This window comes from Fukomys damarensis, unplaced genomic scaffold (genome assembly GCF_012274545.1).
Source record: "Fukomys damarensis isolate Sample0158 unplaced genomic scaffold, DMR_v1.0_HiC HiC_scaffold_22, whole genome shotgun sequence".
In the NCBI taxonomy this organism is placed as follows: domain Eukaryota; kingdom Metazoa; phylum Chordata; class Mammalia; order Rodentia; family Bathyergidae; genus Fukomys; species Fukomys damarensis.
In genome coordinates this window covers 14,544,028-14,553,481 of record NW_022900934.1, presented here as the reverse complement: position 1 = coordinate 14,553,481, position 9,454 = coordinate 14,544,028, and the positions used below count along the sequence as shown (strand labels likewise).

Sequence of the window (9,454 nt, the reverse complement as noted above, 5' to 3'; positions counted from 1 at the left end):
CCCTGGTCCGGAAGTCCCTAAGCACCCAACCACCCCATAGCAGCAATCAAGCAGATGAGAGGTGATGAAGGACAGGAAAGGTGCTTCCCCCCGCACACCTGTGTGGGGAGGGGGCACCGAGAAAGAGGGTCAGGATTTGTCTTTCAGGGGGTTTGTGCTTTTATGGGGAAAGGGAACAGAAGCACGGATCAGGGGGGTTGCATTAGGCGGTGGTGTAGGTAAGCCCGGTCAAGCTGTAGTCTTGTTGGTGGCTTTCAGAATTGGACTTGTGAGGTTGTGGAAGAGACATCAATTCTTGAGGGGAAAATAACTTCCTGCCATGAGATGAAGGCTTCCCGTTGGAGGTGCAGCCCCCTGGTTAGAGGAACAAATCAAGGAGTAATTGTTTTTGCTTTGCAGGTGACCTCATCAGGGGCTGGTGTGCCAGCTTCTACTTCTCCCACCCCCTTCAGTGATGACAGGTTTAGGATAAGATTAGACATTTGTAGGCATCCTGCCAGAGGGTCTAGAACCAAACACTGTAAAAGCTGGAAATGGGGTCTCTGCAAATCTTGAAAATTATTTTGATTACTTTTACATTGGTATCTTCTGTGTTCAAATTTTAGGCTAATAAACCTTGAAATACAGATACAGGTAAGTGATTAACAAACCTACACACAGAGCTGAGTAGGGATATGACCCAAAGTTTTATGGTAATTAGGGAAACATATTGTACAATGAAGGCTTTCTTTACTTTTAGTTACCTATTTAGGTTGTCTGCAGGTACAGTCTTTACCCTGATCTAGTATAAGAAAAAAGTAAATATTTGACCATTGTATCCCATCTCTGAAATGGAGCTTACTAGAATCTCTCTAGGCATTTCCTGTTGCAGGTATGCTAATGAGGTAACTGAAGGCAGGAGCCCCAGAGGCAGGGGCTGACGTGGGAGAAAGCAGTCAGGTGACTGGAGACCTAGACTTTTCCAGGGAGGTCAGTAGGCCACTGGGAATGAGTTCAGTCACCAGTGGCTACTGGTTGAATTCTTGTGCCTCCATAGTGAAACCTCAATCAAACCCCTGAATGGTGGGTTGGTGAACATATTGATATGCTGAGTGGAGTAGCCCCTGGAACTTGTAGCTGATGTCTAATTGGAGAGTTGGCTTAGAGTGGTTCATTTTTCTACCTAAGGTCATTAACTGGCATTGCTGAGACCTCAGAGACTATGTACTCTAGAAGTTTCTGTCATGCTTCATGAGCAACAGGTAGTGGTGTGGGCAAGGGTGTGGACCCCGTGAGAAAGCTGGACCCTGGGCTCCACACCCATGGCTCTACCATTTCACTTATTATTTTAAAAAAAAGTTTTTTGTACCAGGGATCAAACTTGGGACCTTGAGCTTGTAAGGCAGGTGGTGAAACCACTGAGCTAAATCCCCAGCCCCCCAGTTTTCATTTAAAAGTGAACTCAGCTGCTCCAAAGGTTTGACAGCCACACTCACTTAGTATGCTTTTTGTTTTTATGAAAATAGGATGTCACTAGACAGTACTTCTTTTATTCCTTAATACACAGCAACTATTTTCCAGTGGCTATAAATATTCTTCTAGAATGTTATTTATTTATTTATTCATTCATTATTTAATATATTTATTGATTTTGGGGTGGTAGGGATTGAACCCAAGACTTTTACTATAAGCTACTTCCCAATTCCTTTTATTTTTTTACTTTGAGACATGGTCTTACTAAGTCACTAAATTTCCTAGGCCGGATATAAACTTGTGACTATCCTGCCTCAGCTTCCCACAATATTGGGATTATAGGCATGCACCATTATGTTCAGCCCTAGAATACCATTTATAAACTTATAAAAACTTCTGGATGTGATGGTGCAAGCCTATAATCCCAGCAATTGGGAGGCTGAGGCAGGAGGATCGCTGTGAGTTTGAGGCCAGCCTGGACTACATCGTGAGTTCAAGTTCAGTCTGAACCACATAGTGAGACACAGTCTCAAAAACAAAAACAAAAAATTTTTACAAAAACTGTAGTACATTTTTAAATAAATATGTCTTTAGTTTTTTTAATTACAAAAGGAATATGTGCTTATAACCAGTTACAGGATGTAAAGGTGTAAAAAGGTTTTAAGAGTCTCCATCAACAATTCATTGTTTTGGTGTCTAGAAGGTAGCCAAAGTTAAAAAACTGGTATGTTTTCTTCATGCCAGCATGAGTCTTTTAAGTCATTTGTTTTTAAATAGTGGAAAGTGGTAAAGATGCACAATAAAAAGAATGGTATATTAAGCTTCTATGTATACAATAGCCAACTTCAACCATGACTAACATATGCAGAATACTGTTTATCTTCCTCTTTGCCTCTTGGAGTTTTAAAAATCAAATCTCTTGCATCGTGCCAAGTAGCCCCCAATACTTCAGTGAGGATATGTAACTTTTTAACATTCTCACCGCCCACTTGTCCCACCCAACAGTAATAATGACCTGTCCCAGAAACCAGGCCTTCGGGTGGAGGTTTCACACTTCTAGTCCTCCTCACCCCAGCCCCTGTTCTTTATGGCTGAGCACATGGGTTGTTTCTGTGGCTTCTTGTGTAGCGAGTGCTGCGTGACCATCCTCTCGGGTGACTGTCCGCTGTCTCCTGTCCCTGCAGCCTTGCCGCCTTCCTTCTGCTGGAGGATCTGTGCAGACCAGGCTCTCCTTGGACGACAGCTCCGGGCTCTGCTAGACCTTTGACTATCACAGCTTCTAGAGGAACAGAATTGCTTGATGGAGGAGGAGGTGTTGGGGACAGACAAGGACCCGGAGGCGCCTGGAAACCCCGGGAAAGGAGGTGTGGAAAAGGAGTGGCGTTGAGGCAGACCCCACAGGCCTTCCGCCTGCACAGTGACCACTGAAGCGCTCCTGCCTTTGGAGGAGGAAGGTAGCCGTACATCCTGTGCCGTGCAGGCTGAGCGCATCGCCCTGAGACAGTTCACAGAGGGTCAACGGTACCAGCAGTGTCAATTGGCAAGTTCCTTTCTTCTGGTGTGAGGTGCTGGACTGCACGGCCCACCAGGGTTCCTTCTGCCGAGTTCATCCTCTCCCTTCTCTGCTTCCCTCTCATCCTGTCCTTCCCAGCAGACTCCGCCTTGTTCATCTCCCCAGGCTTCCCTTGTTTCAGTGCTGTCTCATTCAGCGCACCCGGCATCGGAAGAACAGTGTGTGCCTTGTTTTTGTCATCGCGTTGTCCCCGTACTTAGCACGGTTCTAGTCTGTGAGTCCCTGTGGGATGGATGAATGAGCTCATCTCATCTGAGCCGGACTGACTACGGGGCGGGAGGCCGGAGCCCCGCCTTCACCTCGCCTCCACCCTCCCGCAGCCCTCCTTGGGGTTTCCGCACCCCGCACCCCAGGGTGCCGAGCATCAGCTCTGCGGAGCGGTGGGGCCAAGGAGGCTTTCCTGGAAGAACTCCCGCAACTCCTGCGACCCGGGACTTTGCTCCTGTCTGGCTTTGTGGCCTTGTGTTTGAGTACAGTTTAAATATATTCTCGTTCACTCTTTATTCCTCTTCCTCGCTCCCTCCCTCCCTGACTCTTTCTTTCTTTCTGTTCCTTGTTTCCTTCCTCTCCCCTTCCTCCTCTTTCTTTTCTTTCTTTCTTTTTTTTTTTGCAGTACTGTGAATAGACCTCGGAGGCCCCACATGCCACTCAAGTGCCTTTGAGGCCAAATACATTAATGTTCTGATTAAACTAACCACAATGGATCCCGCTCTTTGCAACCACAAACCCTAACTGGCGCCATCCTCAAATATGGTCATTTTTCCCATTGTTCTTCGGGTCAGTGGAACTTTTCTTTCTCTGACCTCAGACTGAGCCCGAACAGTTACAGGTGACAAATCCAGGACAGTGGTATTTACTCCTTGATGGTTGTCCCAAGCTATGCAAAACCCATTAAAGCTTTTAAAATTTAAAAAGAAAATTTTAATCTTTATTAAATTTATTGGTACATATAGGTATACAACACAGTTACGTTCATCATGGGGTTCTTGTACCTACACATGACTTATCAGGCTCTTATTTTTCTCCATTCCCCACCCCTCCCGTCAGCTCCTTCCCCCTTCCCTGTTTACGAAAACATTGTTTCCATGTTTTTCCTTTTCACAAATTTTTTCTTTTCCCTTTTTCCCTTTCCCCTACCCCTCCCACTTCCTCTACTCTTTTAGGTTTTCTTCCTAGTACACAATATCCGTTATACATGTTAATCCTTATTTATACTTTACTTTTTCACATCAGGGAAACTATTCAGTATTTACACATGTGTAGCTTACTAATTTCACTTAAAAATGGCCTCGGTGTGCACCCATATGTGTAAATCTCTCTAGTTTTCCATTCTTTGTGGCTGAGTAGTACTCCATTTTATTTTTTAAAAACCCACATCTTCTTTATTCAGTCGCCAGTTGATGGGTAATTGGGCTGTTTCCAAGTTTTAACTATTATAAACTGTGCCACTATAAACATGGGTAAGCATATATCACTGTGGTATGATTCTTTTAATTCTTTTGGCAAGATACCCAGCAAAGGAATAGCTGGGTCAAATGGGACTTTTAATCCTAGTTGTTTGCAGTATCTCCATATTGATTTCTACAGCGTTTGCACCAGTCTGCACTACCACCAACAATGGAGAAGGGTTCCTTTCTCCCCACAACCCCACCAACATTTGTTATTGGTTAATTTCTTGATAGCAGCCATTCTTTCTGGGGTGAGGTGGAATCTCAGTGTTGTTTTCATCTGCATCTCTCAAGTGACTAGTGATGTTGAACATTTTTTCATATGATTATTTACTGCTTTTACTTGTTTGTCTGAGAAATGTCTGTTCATTTCAGATGCCCATTTTTGAATTGGGTCTTTATATGGGTCTGATCTTTTTGAGTTCTTTACATATTCTAGATAGTAGACCTTTGTCTGAGGAACAGCTGGTAAAAATTTTTTTCCACATTGCGTGTTGTCTCAGCTCTGCTTATGATTTCTCTGGCAGTGAGAAGCTTTTTAAAAAGATGAGATCCCAGTTGTTGACTCTTTGTGAGAGTTCCCGTGCTACTGAGGATTTGTTCATGAAGACTTTTCCTATGTCAATATCTTCAAGATTTCTACCTAACTTATCTTCCAGCAAGTTTAGTGTTTCTGTTTTAATATTTAGATCTTTAATCCACTTGGATTTTAGTTTAGTGCCTAATGAAAGATACAGGTCTAGTTTTAATCTTTGGAAAGTTGAAATCCAGTGTTTCCAACACCATTTATTAAAGAGGTTATCTCTCCTCCAGCGAGGATGGTTGGCTCCTTTGTCAAAGATGAGGTAGTTAGGTATATCAAGAGATGTTTCTGCATCTTCTAATCTATTCCACTGATCCTCGGGTCTGTTTCTTTGCCAAAAGCTTTTCTTAAAAAATCATTACTTATTAGACAAAGTTAGATCTGGGGCAGATTGTTCTAATGGACTCTGTGTCATAGATCTGTTTTATTTTTTTGAGAGGGGATCACCTGTTGTCCTGGCTGGCCTACAGTCCCTGGGCTCATGTTATCCTTCCTCCTTGGCCTCCTGAGTAGTTGGGACTGCAAGAACACGCCTCTGTGCCTGGTTCTCCTGGACTGTCTGAAGGAGAATGAGAGAGAGTGTTGCCCAGCTGGACCCCTCCCAAGGCTGTGTGTGTGTGTGTGTGTGTGTGTGTGTGTGTGTGTGTGGGGGGGTTGTGTAGCTCGGTTACCATTGCCAGTTACCCGTGTGGTAGGGGTGGACCAATATCAGGCTCCATGCTTAGCCTTTTACACACATTATTTTGTTTCATATTTCACATCCTATGAATTCTGTGAGATAGAGTGCCTTATTGTCCCCATTTTATAGGGACAAAGGTAGAGTGGTGGAGATGTCACAAAGTGAGTGATACACTTGCTTCCTGGGATAGCCAGACAAAGTACTAGAAAAAGTGTCTTTAACAACAGGAATTTGTTCTCTCATAGCTTTGGAGGCCAGAAGTCAACAGTCAAGGTGTTAACAGAGCTGTGCTCTTTGTAAAGATGCTGCAGAGAGATCTCTTCCAGGCTTCTCTCTTAGCTCTGAGAAGTTCAGCGCTCATGATTTTAATCCTTGCAAGATGTGAAGACACCCTATTTGTCTCCCGTTTTTCCCATTTAATAAAGACACCAGTGGTGTTGCATTAAGGTCCATCCCAACTTGATTCCTTTGTAAAGAAGCCCATCTCCAAATAAGGCAAATTCAGAGGTGCTAGAAGTTCGTACTGTCTGGACCCTTTATGAAGTCTCAAAATTCAACCCACAGCAGCTGAAAGTTATAGTACCCAAGCCTGTACGACAGACCCCAAGCCTTTGCTTTGGGGCAAAAGAAAGACTATACAAGTGTAGAGGTTATAATCTTCATCCAGGTTTCAAAGGGTCCAAATCCCATGTCTTCATTTGGGGTTCACAGGACAAAGAGGGCCAGGAGTTTACTGGGCCAGGTGGAAATGGGGCAGAGAGAAAAGGAAGCCAATCTGCATTGAATCATCAAACCACTGCCATTGTGCCTGGCGCTTAAGCCCGTGAGGATGCTGGCAGGACACACTTCTCCGACCCAGTTTCCCTCTCTGTAAAATGGAATAGGATTATCTGCTCCAAGAAATTCAATGTCTTGCATGGCATTAATTGTGGTCTGAAGAGCTCTGAACACCACAGAGCAAAGCAACTTATTTCTGACCACATGCAGTTTTGTTTTTTGGGTTTTTTTCCTGGTTACAGGGATGGGACTCAGGACCTTGTGCTTGCGAGGCAGGCAAATGCCACTGAGCTAAACCCCCAGCCCAGATTACACGTGCTTTTCTAAAAAAATGTAATTTATTGGTACATTCTAGGTAGACAGTACAGTTACATTCATTACTGGGATCTTGTACCTTTACATGCCAGGTCTTGGTTCTCATTTTTTCCCCTTGTCCCCACCCTCCCTTCACCCCCTCCTCCCCTCCCCACCTTCAAACACTTTAATTCCATTTTTACATTTTCTCATATTTTTTTCCTTTTCCCTTATTCCCCCTTCCCTATCCTTCTCACTGTCCCTGCACTTTGGTCCTTTTCTTCCTATTTGCTAATTGTCCCATTAGGATCTTGAGTACTATTATAGTTTTCACACCAGAGATACTATTCAGTATTTGCATATGTGTGCCTTATTTATTTCTCTTAGAAGTATATCCTCAAAATGTACCCATTTAACTATGAATGAATCTACTTTCTCATTCTTTATGGCTGAGTAGTATTCCATTTTATAGAAAAACCATATCTTCTTTATCCAGTTTCCAATTGATGGGCAGATGGGCTGTTTCCAAGTTTTAGCTATTACAAACTGTGCTGCTATAAACATGGGTGCGCATATATCACTGTGGTATGATTCTTTCAACATGTGCTTTTAATTTGCTTCGTTCCTGACTGCTTTCCTAGTGTGCTGTCTGTTGCACTAAAAATACAAGTAGCATTTCTTGTAGCATCTCCACCTGGAATCTGCCTCAGGAGGGCCACAGCCTCTTCTACGTGGAATATGACTTCTTCAATGGGATCTTAAAACTGCCTTGCTTCACTGAGAGCCTCCATAGCGTTCAGGACCTGGGGAAAGCATTCCCAACCCACCCTGCCCTTTATTTGCCTACTGGCCCATTAAACTTGTGGCAGAGACGGTGGCGGTGGGGCGGGGAAGGCGCGATTCTCTTTGGGACCAGAGATACTGCATCGCTTCTTCAGACCCAAAAGTTACTCTTAAGAAAGGCTCGGACTGGGGATTTAGCTCAGTGTGCTGCTGCCTGCCTCGCAAGCACGAGGTCCTGAGTTCGATTTCCGGTACCACGGCCCCCCACACCCCCAGGTTCTACTAGGCCTGTAGCTCAGGGGCGCCCCGCCTGCCTGGCCAGAGCAAGGTCCCGAGTTCGTTTCCCAGAACACACCCCAAGCGAGGCTCTGCTGACACCTTGTGGCAGTAGTGAGAAGTACAACTTTCACCTTCAGCGGCAGGCAGCCTACCCCTTACCTAGGAAAATTCAATTATTTGGGTATGTGATCTGGTTTTTCAGGGAAAGCCTCCAGCAGGAATGTTGACAAATCAGGTTTCTGTCAAGGTCCAGGGCTGTGCAGGCACTGTCTTTAGCTGCTTTTAACTTGGCCTCTAAAAGGGAGAACAATCAGCTTCCTTCTTGGCTCCATGACTAGTGGTCTGGAACCGGAGCCAGGAACCTGGATCGTTCACCCAACCTCTTCAGCACCTGCCGCCCTGTGGATCTCCTCATCTCTGTCACCTCCATGACCAGTGTGACCTTCTGGGAAGGGCACATCGCCGTCCTCACCTTTAACGCCACCTCCACATACTTTAAAAGGCCTCGCTAGAAGAACCCATATTCCTTTCTTCTTTACCTCCACACCACCAACCACAGCCTTGCTAGCCGCACCTCCTGCACCTGTCACCACATCACCACCATCCCTTGGTAACACGTTCCTCGTCGCACTGCGGCCATCACCTCCAACCCCAGTCCTAACACCGTTTATGTCACCACCACCCCACCTGCGCTCTCTTCACTTTCCTTCATGTCATCCCCACTCCTAATCCTGTATTCTATTCAGCAGCTCTTAGAGTCAAACAGGAACGATACAGAGAAAAGTAGCAGGGCCCCTGTGCAAGGTCGACACAGTAGAGTTCCACAATTAAAAAAATACATCTTCTTGTCTTGTAAGAGGACTTGCTGGAGGATTAACCAGATCTCTGCGACCTCAAAATTGTTTGCATTACCCCAACAACAGTGGTAATACATCATTGGAACTTAGAGCACATCAAGGGACCCTCACTGTGGGGAGCTGGCACAGGGCAAGGGGAGTTGTGATGTGTGGATGCCATCTTGCTAGAGATTGGTTGCAGGGGCAAGGAACGATAGGAGTGTCATTTATTTATGTGTCCTTTTATGAGCCAAGTAGTAGGATTTTTCCAAGTGCCTCTTGTATAGCAAGCACTGGCCTAGGTGTTTGCCACTGTTTAGACAACTCTAATGAGAGGCGTAACGGTCCCCACTTCACCAGTGAAGAAACTGAGGCTCAGAAGAAACAGAGGTATGGGAATATTTTAAAAACCATACAGCCTGGATGTTGAGGACTGGGGTTGAGGCCTAGATCCAATTCCAAATCCCAGTCTCTGTATCCTACTGCCTCTTACAACTGAGCATCAAGATTATTGTAGCCTACTCCATAATTACAGAAATTAGAGAAGAAACATAAATGTCCACCAGAAGGAGGTTGATGGGCTACTACGACCTCATTAAAAAGAATTTTGCTGGTCTGTATGCATCGCTGTGGAAAGATGGACAAAGATTTACCTGAACAAAAAATCAAATCAAACTCCAAAGGAGATATAAATCGTTCCTTTTGATGTAAAATATATTTGTAGACCTGTAAATGGATGACTTGAAATTT

The 9,454-nt window shown here is 44.7% G+C and overlaps 1 non-coding gene across 1 annotated transcript; it reads left to right on the top strand.

Moving 5' to 3' along the window:
* Positions 1-8,601: 8,601 nt before the first annotated feature.
* Positions 8,602-8,709, top strand: LOC117287275. Its single transcript, XR_004518509.1, has one exon. It is a non-coding gene; the product is annotated as a U6 spliceosomal RNA (small nuclear RNA).
* The last annotated feature ends 745 nt before the right edge of the window (positions 8,710-9,454 follow it).